The sequence below is a fragment of the Sinohyriopsis cumingii genome, unplaced genomic scaffold (genome assembly GCF_028554795.1).
Source record: "Sinohyriopsis cumingii isolate HCF-2022 unplaced genomic scaffold, ASM2855479v2 utg002932l, whole genome shotgun sequence".
NCBI lineage: Eukaryota > Metazoa > Mollusca > Bivalvia > Unionida > Unionidae > Sinohyriopsis > Sinohyriopsis cumingii.
The window spans coordinates 322,241-336,842 of NW_028316341.1; positions in this window are offsets into that span (position 1 = coordinate 322,241).

Here is a 14,602-nt window from a genome sequence, read left to right on the forward strand (position 1 = left end):
AACATTGTCAACAAACCTTTTATATAAATTTCCAATATGATGAAGTTCGCGAAGAAGTTCGCGAGAGAGAGAGAGAGAAAGAGAGAGAGAGTTTACTTGTGGCAGGTGCAAGCAATGCAAATGTTGTGTTCCACTTCTTGATAACTCCAACATTATCAGGACATTAAAGTGGAAAATAAAGTTCAACATTTCTCTTGAGTTAGGTAAAAGGCTTGGTTTAATTAATATACTTTCAAACAAAATGAAGTGAAATTAATTCAGAGCATATATGATGACCCAATTATCAGTATATTTGGTCAATAGTATTGAGAGCCGATTAAGACTCTTAGTAATATGTATATCATGTTCCACACACTTTAGTTCAATTTGCTTTTTGATATATGTTAGCTTTTTCGTTGCTCACACAAAGTACACACAGAGGATTATAGCAGGCATGTCGTTTGAATTTGTAATCTCGTTTTGGTTTCTAAATTAAGAATACGTTTATTATATAATTACAATTAAGCTGCAGTTATTGCTTAGACTGATATTTGCGGTTGTGGTGCACTTCGTATAAATTATTTTCTAATGAAAACTAAGTTTTGAACAAATAATTTTTCAATGATCTATCATGTAGATACCCTGGTTTCTTCTTTCACATTCGGGCGAATCAGTCACTTTAAAGTAACAGTGTGGTATCTTTTCTTCTTGGATTATGTTTGAATTGCAACTTAAAATAATGTGTTCATATTGGAGCGGTTGGTCTCCATATGTAAACTGAGAACAGTCTATACCGTAACATACTTTTAAAACAACTAAATATGATATACGTTTGGCCAGGTGAAATGAGAGTCTTGGTTCCAGCTCACACGAGTATAATATTTACATGCTTGGCATGTTGGAAAACCAAGGCTCTCAGATTTCTTCCATTATTCACATTTACGCTTGGATCACTATGTTTTGTACATGTTCGTATTCTATGGACATATCCGATATAATATATTCATACTCCAGAATAATTCTTATCATGGTCATATAAAGAAGCCCCAAATAATGTTCTGGTGAGTGTGAATTTCAAATATTGCGATATATTTGTGTATACTTGAACTTAATTTTGTAAAGGGTTAAGCTCAGATGTTGCGAAGAACCGATGTTCTTTATAAATGTACTATTCATCAAATGTGGTGTGTATATTCTTTTAAAATGTCATGGATTTGATTATGGATTTGTTTTCTTTGAAATGCATCCTCTAGCTAGATTAAATGTCGTTGTTGATAGATATGATGTCACTGATCGTTTAACCTCCTTTCCTTCACAGTCATTAATGATGAAGTGTCATCATAATACAGCTGTATACCGAATTTACTTTCAATGTCAATGTCATTAATATTAAATGCACGTAAGAGTGGTCCAAACATTGAGAGTTAGGGTATCTCAGTCATGATAGGCTGATAATTTGTATTACTTTTCTCTTACGATCTGATCATGACTAGCCAGCTTAAATGTCCGTTTTAGGACGGGAGCCATAACTCAACAATTGAACATAAAAATAAAACAACTAAAAATAATATAAAACTATTTTGCACGAGATTAATTTTTTTTTTGAAGTATAAAAAAAAGAATGGAATGCAACAAATTTCGTACTCGCGACCTCTTCTTTGGCAGCCGGGACGGGGCAGAGAACAATGAAAACTATCGGCGTAGGTTTTTATATATTATGTCACTGTTCGTTTATCTTTGTTTCCTTCACGGTCATTTAATACTGACGTTTCATCAGCATACAGTTGTATACCGAATTTACTTGCTATGTCAATATCATTAATATTAAATGCACGTAAGAGTGGTCCAAGCATAGACAGTTAGGGCATATCAATCCTGATATGCTGGTAATTTGTACTGCTTTTCTCTTACGATCTTATCACGACAAGACAACATAATATCAAATGATCTCTTTTCTTAAAATAATTAGTTTTAAATAGAACATGATTTATTATTTTAAAGTTACGCAATTATCGAACACTTTATCCATAATAGAATATAATGCATTCTCTCAAAATAATTCCAATTAAGTACAAAATACATTTTTACACCCTTGTAAACAACTAAGCGAGCACGTTCTTCATACTATAATATAATCCGTTCTTTCAAACTAATACCTATTGAATATAAAATGAAATATTATTTCCCTGTAAACACCTAAGCGTGCAGCTTGTTCATACTGCACTGGAATATATTCCTTCAAAATGATTCCTATTAGAAAGGAAGTGTATTGATATTCTCCAGTAAACACCTAAGCAAGCACTTTGTTAATACTTCCAAATTGGTAAGATAATACATAATTTATGTCGGTAAAGACTAAGACTTTGCAAGTAAAATCTTCATGCACGCCTTAATGCTGAAAACTAATAAGACACACCAAGTTGATATTTTGATAGTGTTATTTCTTTGTTATTATTATCGTCTCCAGACATAGTCTTCATGCGTTGGGATTCGGTCTGTGCAATGAAAGAGTTTGCCATATTTTGTTTAGGACATATGCAACTTGTTATTATTATAGTGTCTGAATACATATACATCACTAAATGTATGATTACTTTCCTTTCATAATTAGGTAAGTATTTAATTCACGACGAACATTCTACCTGATCATGCTATGGATTCTGCTTCCATTATGAAAAAAGTTAAATGTGTTGTGTAACACTAGGGCAAATTTTTTGGAAAATATTATTGCTGTCATTGTAAAAAAATGACCTATTTCTGCAATTTGAACAAATCAATATTAAAGGACATTTAGAAATATGTTGACATATGTTAATTTAGTATCGATAAAAAAGGCAACACTGCTAAATTAAAGTCAAGTCTAGTTGCTTAATATATGGATTTTTGTTGACAATAATAGGGCATTTTATTTGCTCAGTAATATCAGGCATAAATAAATGCATGTGCACTAGGGCCAGGAAAAGCCGGGTCGTACATATTGCATTGACCACATAAGAACAACGTATAATTCCTGTTCTAAAGCAGTTTCCTATGTTGTAATGCAGTCTATTATTTGTGTCTATTATTTTGTCTTCATTTTATGTTTATTGGGCCATAACCAGCTTATCGTCGGAGACTATTCTCATCGTTAAAATCACCTCCCTAAATGACTTGTAATTAAACGAATTGGATCAGAAGAATCTTGATTGACTTTCAATAACAATTTTAGACAAAAATTATCGAGTTCTAAAAATGTATTAGAAATATGAGCTACGTTTGATATCACAGAGACATTTAACTCTGAATTAGACTGAAATCGGATGTTTGCTATATTATCATCAAAATCATACATTTGTAAATATATGTGTATTCCATGAGCAAACACCACAACAATCATTTCAAAATAGAGAAAAGCGAGATTATTGGGGAGGGGGCAACTAAACTGCGTAATCTATATTTAATAAACATATATACATACAGATTCATTCATAACGAAATCTGGCTAATTTGTTCCAATTAAAATGTTATGAACGTTCTGAGACAGATTCATCGGAATTGTATAGATAATAAGTTTAAAATCTAAAGTGTTTGCATTTCCTGTGAAACAAGTTAAGTCATGTTTAAACTTATAGATACATAATAAAAGATAAAGAAGTGTTAAGTTGTATACAAAGAAAACGTTAAGTGTCTATCCTGCCCTATAGTATCGATAAAAGACCTATATTAATACTAACGTTTGGACAAATAAGATTTTTTTCAAATATTTATCAATCGTGGGATTTTATTGCGTATTGAGGTGTGAAGTGTCAATTTCAGTAATGCATTTTTCAAATTCTAGTCTAGAAAGAGGTATAGAATCAACCACCACTATATTGTCTCTGTTGTTGTCAGTAAGGAATCAAGTGAACCCCAACAATATTCCTTTCACATTCATTAGGAACCAGTCTTTACCAGCAGGACCCTTTATTTTCCATATCATGCTATTTCATATTTGAACAGCTTTTCATTTTTTACATATCGGTAGTACCGTGAGACCTTAAGGCACTATATTCCACTCTATTCAGGTTTAATTCTATTAGAACTTGTAAGTCAATATTTGCCGATATTTTAAGTGCACTATATTGACTTCTGCCAATGAAAGACATTGATATTTGAAAACAATGCCAGAGAGTGTAACTTTGTAAAGTCTCACCATAATGAGAGGATACAATGTCACTTAATATGCTTTGCCAGTGTTGGGAGTCCCTGATAAGATGAAGGTTCCCAATTTCACTAATTCGAGTGATTGCCGTAAATTGACATTTTTCGACAAGAGCAGTATTTCTTTCCGTTAGGAAATAATGCCTGATTTAGTATATTTTAATCACAATCAGCTTTAAATATGGAAAATGATCCTCTCAAATAGAAGACTGAATCAGAACTTCCACGATAAAGAAATAAAGAAATACGTGTCATTAAAATTTTACTTTAGGTGACGGAAAACTATCAAGGGTAAATGCCTCAAAATTTGTTATGTATGAAAATGGTTATCATGTCATGATGGAAATAAACGTATGACGATCATGATGGATCTGAAAATGCGTCTTAATGTTTCTGAACTTGGAATGTGTTTTCTTATATGATGAGGTAACATAATTATTTATATCTTAAACATGCAAACTGGAGTCATACATTTAGCTGTGTTGAATTATTATTTGAGAATTTATTTTAGTTATTAATTAGAATTACGAAGTACCCATACACTTTAAGGCTAATTATTTTGAAATTAGTTTGAGGTCAGTAAAGACATTTAGGGTTATATCATTGTGAAACCTCAAAATTATTAACACATTATCAAATTTGAGGTTGCTGGTACATCATTACATTCAAAAGAAGCTGACTTCGTTCGGAACACCACTAGTAATAATTTGATATATTCTATACCTCAGGATTTGTGATAAGCTGTTCGGACTTGTGTGTTAATACACTATAATGTTCTTTTAAAGCATTCGCATTGTAGGCAAGGGAAATATATTCTGTCTAGTATTTTACAAAACGTGTTGGATTTCGCTCCTTTCTGTTACTTAGTTTATGACGACAGTGTCGTATTACTTTATAAGCACAATTATGATGATCTGCAAAACGTATCAACAGTTTGTGATCATTCAAAATTCCGAGAAAGTTTCTCCCATGTCCGCATAGTTATTCGATGCTTGCACACAAAAAACATCTACTAATAAACACGTCCGAAATAGGAAAATGTTTGCATTAAGGTCCACTTTTTCTTGCAGTCTTGAGTAATCACTTATTCTAATAGTAACTTTAATATAAGCAGGAGAACATTTACATTATATATCAAATATAGCGTTTGGCATAATTGTGTCGTAAGCAGTACCAGGGGCATTACTCTATTAAGTGTAAAATCCATCAGATACGGCGAACTGTCTTAGGACGTACACCATATGTATTAAAACGTCACTAACATTGCAAATGAAACTATCTAGGAAGAGCAAGCCTAGAAACAAAACTAAAAGAATGAACAGTTTTGCAAGAAGTTGTGAACCCAATGGAAATAGATTGTGACAACTCGCAATAACAGGCAGTAGGACTGAACATAATTTGAGTGACTATAAACCAACTCATCCCTGTATAGTTCATTTATAAACTGCAAGGAACATTTCCATAGCGTTAGGTGAATTCACTCTGATCGTCCGGAGAAAGGCGCAAACGTTTGCAAACATGTCTTATATTGTTTCCTGTCAGGATGAGACGATACACTTGACATACCTTGACTGTGGAGTGTGTCAATTGCAAAAAGCTTCCAAATTAATTGCGTCCAGTTGATGAGGAAGCGATTTTTGTGCTCATTCTTTCTAATTATTAACATAACACATCATTTATATTAGTAATCTCTAAGAAACCACAGTAAGAACCTTCCACTCACTGGAAGCTACTGGCAGCTTTCTCAGATATCTATATTGGCCTAGCCCAAGAACCCACACTGGCGGAAGTGAGATGTCAGTGATCGGTAAGGCGACCTCATTTGACCACTCAGTCACCCTGTTCTCGAAAGTTACAGACTGAAAGGTTTTACTTCTGGAATGTCAATATTTAGAATATTGTAAATCTCCATGCAACAAATACAAACCTCAATCGTTGGGTGTTTGTATTATTCTTATCAGGATATTGCAAGTAATTACATTATCTAAATGTAGCTTTATAGAGGTCAAATAGTATATTGTGTTTGGTCCTAATAGCCGCTTGGGTATTTGGTGCCTTTTAAGAGTCCTAGTCAGTATGTCGCTAAATATAATCTACACTATCACACGTTTTTCTATACATGAAATATGACTTTTAGTTTGAGGTTTGCATTGGTTTTAATTTGTTGTGTGAATATGAATCATCGATCTTAAGTAAAATTCCTACTTGTTGCAAAAAAAATAAACGATAGCGTACGATTTGACAGATCTCCATCCTAATTTCTATTCAAAGTCAAAACAGAATGCTAAATAAAAGCAATCAAGACAGAAGGCTTCATGGCTGGTGGTTTGTTTTCATGTTCTGCACGAAGAGCACCATCTTGGATTTCCCTCCCTTAATTCAGTGGCCATGGGGTAGTGCACTATTTTAACAGCTTACCAATGCACTTTATGATTTTCAGAATGATTGATGATTTGAGAAACATCTTTTGGTAACTTTCCAGGTTTATCCAACTCGTTTTAAACGCGGTATCCAACTCTTTATTATTTTGCAGAAAAAACACGTTCTTGTTTCTGCGCATGCGTTCTCTTTCTTTATTTTGAACAAATTTGTCAAATACTGACATTAACCTATGGTGAATGTCTGTTCCATATATATTATCCTTCCCCGAGCACAATTTATTGAACGGTGAATATTTCGCTCTCTCTACCCTTGATGTATTGGCCAAAGTCCTAAAGCATCGCATGCGGCTTCTGTATATAGTGACGCGTATACAAGCTTTAGATAATATATCATCAGACTTGTCATCAGGCTTGTAATTTAAGTAGAGTAAGTGGTACGTAAATTTGAAGACTGAAACGGAGAAATGGCTAATTAATATTGTATGAGGAAGAGCTATTTTTAGATAACGATATATATGTTGTATTAATAATTGAGACGATTTGAAAAACAACGAATGTTAATGGTGAGCAGTTGTGTGTTTGTATAATGGAAAAAACATTGAGATTAATCATTTGATAATTGCAATCCGGGAGAAAACCTTGTTTCATTAAAGTAGCTGCTGATAGTTAGTCCAGAGTTATAACACTAGAAACAGAGTACTAGTATAACAATTGTTTATTGTGTACATTGCACAAATTAGACGATGAATGTGTTATCAAATTATGTTTTTGATATGATGGATGAAGGAATAATGTAAATACTGTTCAAATATAACGAAATATATGTAGTAATGAAAAGGTAGAAACAACAGAATCAGTGAATACAATCAAACAATAACTTGCAAGTGAACACGAGAAAGTTAATTAACCTACTAGATTTTTTATTATAAAAACGTGTAGTGAGCTCTCCAAGACTTTGCACTTACAGTTTCACCGAAAGAAAGTAGTACCATGCAAATGTAATCCGTTTTCTAGGCGTATGAATTCAAATTCTAGGTGAAGCTAGCAGTGGCTTCACTGATTCTTTGTTCGTTAACATTTAAGAAAGATATGAAACCAAATAGCAGCTACGTGCTTGATATATGGCAAAAATAACAAAAAGGACAAAATTGTAATGCCTGATATCATTAGCAGTTTGTTATCTAAAAGCTTATAGTATACGCATGTCGACAGAATCTAAGAAAATAATTATTACAAACTATCAACAATACGCGTTTAATAAATTATGACATGAATTTTGATTTTTACCTGAAAACGTAGAAATACATGAACATCACTTTAATAATTAGATTGGCTTTATGTACAATTAGATATAAAACCTAGGGAATTAGGGCAATTCGAAGTATAGCTTGATTAATTTATTTAATTCGGACTACAATATGGTTTTATACTATGTATCAGAAAAATAATTAAAACATTAACAAGTTTAACAGAATTCAAGAAATAATTTATTTTCCTAAGATACAAGGCAAAACACAAGGTAAACGAACATTTGAAATGACATTACAATATTGTGATTTAAATCCCAAATAATCATTAAAATGCTATCCCAAGTCCAGGAAATCCAGTATACAATGTACTGTTGTGCTAATAGTCTTGGAAGAGCTGATGTGCTAAAAGTATTGATGTATCATAATTGTATAGTCCAGAGTGCCCTTGAATAAATTCGCAATGATTCGAAATAAATGATATAGTCTAAAATGTTAATGATCACCCTGCTACTCACAAATGAGCAAATTTTAAATAAACAACTCCTCCAAAACGGCATCCGAACACAACTGAACCCAATATAAAAATGAATACAAACCAGGATACAATAAGACAACAAGGATGTGGATCAAACGCTTACCTCCAGAAAAACCCAGCAATCAGCATGCATTGATTCAATTCAAAGATTTAACTGAAGTACAATAACTCGAACAAGTTTATAGAAAACTCAGCGTAAAAGGATATAAGGATGCATATTTCCACCTTATAATAGGTATAAAGCATCAAACATAACTTACATGAGTTTCTTTAGATAATTACAAAGTACATTCAATGCATTATTTTGGTAAACTTGTGCTAGCTCATGGTGCCAGTTTGAAACAAAATATTAAACATCAAACAAATATTGAGAGACTATAATATGATTGATTGACTCAGTATCGACCCTAAAGCAAACAATGTGTATTATAACAAACCTAATGATGATAAACCAGGAAATAATCGAAATTAATATAGATATATATCAATGGATCCAAACGTCGACAATATATGTTGATGGTCGATATGCTTTTCATTTCCTTAAATGGATAGAAACATATCTAAACGAAATACATAATCCATAATGTCATCAAGTGATGGTTGACAAATTTAAAGAATCCTAAGAAATTATAAGGTATTTGCACGAACATTTTAATGATTATCCTTTTGCACCAAGATCTTACCGCTGATGATTTATCGCTACTACATAATATATTAATTTCCTCGATCTGTAAGCGATGCATATGTATAGTCAGCGCCAAATCTGTTAATCTTGAGACGGCGAATGTCTATTTCTTATAAAAATAAGTGGCTTATGACACATTTCATGAACAAATTCCTTTCCGAAAACGCGTGCGCGATATTTTCCTAGTGCCAACAGCCCACAGACTGCTGATTATTTTCGATCAGAAATTAGTTTTGCTCCAGAGTGAGCACTTTAATACTTACATCAGTGAGGGGTAACGTTTTTCCCTTTTCTGTCAATAGTAAAACTGCCACTCATGTTGCCTCCGTATTGTAAAATAATGGTTTAATTTGCTCTGACACATTATGGTTAATGTACTTCTCTACTTTAACAGAAGAGAGTTAAATCTTTTTTTCCGGCACAAAGCCCAAGACACTTTATTGGCTTGTTCTTTCATAGTCAAGTGAGTCAGCGGGTTAGTTTTAAAGAAATGTTTTAATACACATTTCCTGTAAAGTATATTTAAGAAAGGATCAATTGAATTTTTTTCTTGGTTTCTGGTCCAGAAGCAAATCTGTTTGCATGAATTTGTTTCAGGTTTCGGTGCCATCTACCAAGATTCACTTATTAGATGGTCAAAGCATTTCATACCGTATTACATCTGCTGGTTCTCTCTGTGAGATTGGCGATATAGGTTTTGTCAAACAAGTTGATTAAAGCCGTAATATGCTTCTTGCTGGAATTCGTGTGCAGAAGAGTATCGTCATTATAATTACATTTCCCATTCCTTTTAACAATTTGCGCATATGACGGATGCTGATGCGACTGAAGTGATCAGTACGAAAGACACAAACTTCAAGTTATATAAATATTTTGGGGTTAGGTATGCCTTTAACGTATGGCATAATCGGCTTTGAACATATGCTGTATACCATGGTCATGAGACCCAATTTATAAATGTTGTTTCCCTGCCACGTTGAAAACATATTTTGCACCGGCTCCGCATCAAGAACGATATTTTTGCAAAGGTCAGTACAAAAAAAATGTTTCTGCCATCTTTCATTCTGACCATCACCACGCGGAACGGGAAGATGTAGTTTGATGGTTCAATTACCCTCAGGTCTATCATTTTACCTAATTTTAAGTCGATTGTTATAGTGTATAGTGTTTAGTGTATTGTATGTTCTTTAAGTTTGATTGATTGTAAGGTGTGTACGTCTATTTCATGCTTGTTATCCTGGCCTTATACAAATTAGAAAATCTTTTTGAAAAAATGATGCTCTACAGAAACACATGCTAATATTAGCTCCTACGTCTTTTCCAAACCACGTGGGAAGTCAAGAGCAATTTCGTTACTGGGGAATACTTTTAGTTTGCCACCCGACTTTTCTTCGATGACCATAGCACATACCATATTCAGTATATCTTATCCTATCATTTGCTCAGGCATTACTACTTCCCGCTTTAACTTATTTGCATGAACTATTCCATATATGTTCCAAACTATGTCCATTCCTAATATGTTGTACATTTAGCCTTTAACCTGCTTGACATAAAATGACCCTTTACGTTTGACCAACAATGTGCCACTACTAGAAGGAAGATGTATAAACACTTTATCACCTACTTCGAGTTCCACGGTTACAATATTTCGCACATTTGCAACCCGACTTCGCGAGTTCCTCGTGTGCCACCGGTCACATACAATTTACACTTGGCAAACGTTGACAACGTATTGGCAGGACGTTTCCGCTTTCTGATCAGCTATATTACCTGGTGCAGAATTGTCCTAGAACAATACAATGATATACCGAATTGCATATCAAAAGGTGAACAAATTACTACCATCCGACGTGATAAATTCTTTTGTACATTGATTCTTACCACCGGTTTAAAATCTTTAGAAAGGTATCGGTCACATTGTTCTCCGATGATGAGAACAATGCCGATTTTTGTCTTTGCCATAACTTAAATTGATCAGGCAAAATATCTGTTAAGTTTTATGAATCTTAGAGTCCATGGAGCAGTTGTTTCTTATTATCCACATGTGACCTAGTTTATTCCGCTATGTTAGTGGGAAATTAAAAATGTAACAAAGACGGGGTCTAGAGCCCTCAATATTTCGAATTGTTACGTTGTATATGGGATAGTCCATATATATTGCTTCGATGTTTCACATCACGACACACGATGAATTGTGCGATTTCAAGCCAGACATTTGGTTATCTCTAAGAAGTCTCCGAGATACCCCTATGTCCATACACACGGTGTCAAGTGAAACCACAACGTCCTAACCACCGCAGTACTGTTAGCTCACAGTCTCTTCAAATTGTGGAAAAGACAATAGCCAATCAACCGAATAACATGGCCAAATGAGTTTGCACAAGTAAAACGGAGTTATATATATATATATATATATATATATATATATATATATATATATATATGAGAGATACTTGTGAAGGATATTTTCCTCAGAAACAGGTACTGCTTTTTACCGCATGTTTTTTACAACTGCGTTTTGAGATAAAGTCTATCTGACCCTTTAATATTGTTTAACCTTACCACATTTGAATCATCGTTGTGGATACGTACACGTTCTACTTATTGTGTTAAAGCTTTCCTTCTCTAATTCTACCTATATACATGTTTTGAAACACATAACTGCATCGCTGGAATCGTTTAATTATTTCACGTAGAGCATACAGAAGAACTGAACATTCAACCTTTAATAAATATATTATGTCACTATATAATCAATATTATGAGTGTGTGTGTTTGTGTTATAAAATGCTAATTAGGTGGCTCACAGTGCTTTCCTTTTCTCTGCAGATACATATGTTTATATATATATATATACATATATATATATATATATATATAGAGAGAGAGAGAGAGAGAGAGACAGAGACAGAGACAGAAAGAGAGATAAATATATAGATATATAGATGTATATAGGTGTGTGATATTAATTATAATATTCAGTTGGTTATACTATAGAAAATTGGCATTATTGCCAATATATGTACATTTGCAACATTAACGGTTCATATTTTTTCTATTAATATGAATGCTGTTGGTCATTTTATCTGTAAGCATGACAATGAAATAACGTGGTTGATGTACATAATTATTCCGTAATTGGTGATGTAATTATGCTCAGTATCATTTTTATACTTCGATAAACATCGGAAATATTTGCAATGAGAGGTACATTTTAATCCTATTCCTATGCCTCATTTTATTAAGATAGATGGATGCATGCAAAAAGAGAATTATGATATACACGCCTTACAATCATACTGTAGATAAGTGCATTTAATCCCTGTTCAGTCATGAAATATATCTTTGTTTTATCCCAATGCAGATTAGAAAACGGGAAGTGTGTGGTTAAATATTCAAATATACATTAAATATTGCATAAATTCCTTCTTCCATTACTGGACGATATATATTAGTACACAGTGGTCAACACAGTTTGGGGAGTCATAGCTCAGAAAGTTACAAGACAATCGCGCAGTAAGAAATTTTAATTAGTTGCAAAGTGTGTCTTACGTAGGCTGGTCGGCTGTGTGTGGATCTGACAGTTTACTTATAAATATATTAAGGACCTGCAAATTATATTAGTCCAGTCATAGTTCCTCCCGGAAAACTTTCCAATTAGAGGATACAATTGTAATTTAATGACAAATTCAAATGCAGATTTATTTGAAATATAGTTTTTTTTCTGTTTTCTTGTTTACCGCATTTATTTTATCATTCCATGTAAATCTAAGGTTTAAAGAAATCTTTTTAAAGAGCTACAGTGTATCAGATGCTTCTATGTCCTAATTGACGTTGAGAGTAACAATTTAGGATTTTGTTCTAGGTTAATATTGAATTATAACGTAAACGAATGTACGTGTGTATGAAAGCTGTTTTGAATGTATACATGAAGAAAAAACCTCCTGTTGAAACAAACATATATTCCTGATACAATATGTGTTGCGTTCGATCTCTCACTATGTCCTATACTGTTTGCATGTGGGGCATATGGTGAAATCAAGGCCTACGATGTTCTAAATGTCATACCACATTACATTTGTTTTATACAAAAGTGTTAGCTTTTAATAGTGTCAATAGGTAAATACATTTATTGATGATAATTGATATTCCTAATAAATGTATGATTATGTCATTCCTAAGTGTGGTTGGTTATATTCCTTGTGAAAACATATGGATTTAATCACTAATCTGACCACCTACTGAGCTTATATAAGTCCTCTTTCAAGGCGTCAGCTGCTAGGATTGTGTAATCGCTATTCATTAATAATGACGTGTCGGCTGCAACAATTTCCATCAAAATGCATTTAAATGATAATATCGTTTACTATGGTACAAGTAAACGTGGTCCAAACATTGATTGTTGGGGCACATTTCTCCTGATATACTGATATTAAGTACTGCTTATGTTTTACGATATTTTGTTGATGAATGAACTAATGCAATATAACCTTATACATAAGTGAGAACTTTGTTCATAGTAGCAAATTACTAAAATAGCGCAGACTTATTCAGTGTAAAGATTTAAGTATTCCCGGAGTAAAATCAGCATGAGCGCTTCAATGTTGGAAACCAGCACTAGACACGAACATGTTATATTCAAAGTTGTTTTACCAGAATAGACATATTGTCTAATATCATCTCGGTTATGTATTTTGATTTCGGTCAGTGTGATGCAGGAGCTTGAGTTATTACATCTTATGGAACATGCTCCTGTTATAGTGCGTCTGAATAATTATACAACATATGAAACGTGCTCTCGTTATAGTACATATTAATAATGACACAACTTTATTTGCATTTTGTAATTTCCTTTCCGCTGATAAGTGTTTACATTAACGATGAACATACATCATTATGTCACGTAAGTACATGTAGCTGACCATTACATAGGTTCTACGTACATTGGCACAAAACGGTGAAGTTTGTTTGTGAAGCATAAGGCGACGTTTGTCTGGAAAATATTAATTTTGTATGAGTTCAATGTGAACCAGCTTTATAGTTGTACCTAACTATATATCATTACAAACTCGACAAAACGTTCCGCATGTGTTAGTCTGGTAATGTTGATAATGGATGACTACATTATTACCATAATCGTTGTATCATATTATTTAAAATGAGGAGGAAATTATTACTTGGCAACCCGTCTTAAGCAACAATATATTTTATTATGCTTAAGTATGTCGTCACTTTTATAACATCTAGCCTACATTTCAGTGCTGATTATTAAAAAAGGTAATAACTGTTTGAAACAAACTTTGAATACACAAATAATAATGAATAAAACTAAAATCGATTATTGTATATATCATTGTCACTGTATGATAAGACATGCATACCAGCACGTAAAAATCAAAAATATATTTCAAATGTTACATATCGATAAAGTTATGTTCACTTCAGAAAATCACCAGAGGAAGCCGTTGAAGAAAGCCAAGCTGATTTATATGTGTTCCATTTCTTGTTTTACTTTGAGGTATAAAATGTTAATTTCCGCGTGATATTACATTATTTCACGAGTTTGGTTATGCACTACATTATTAGGAAG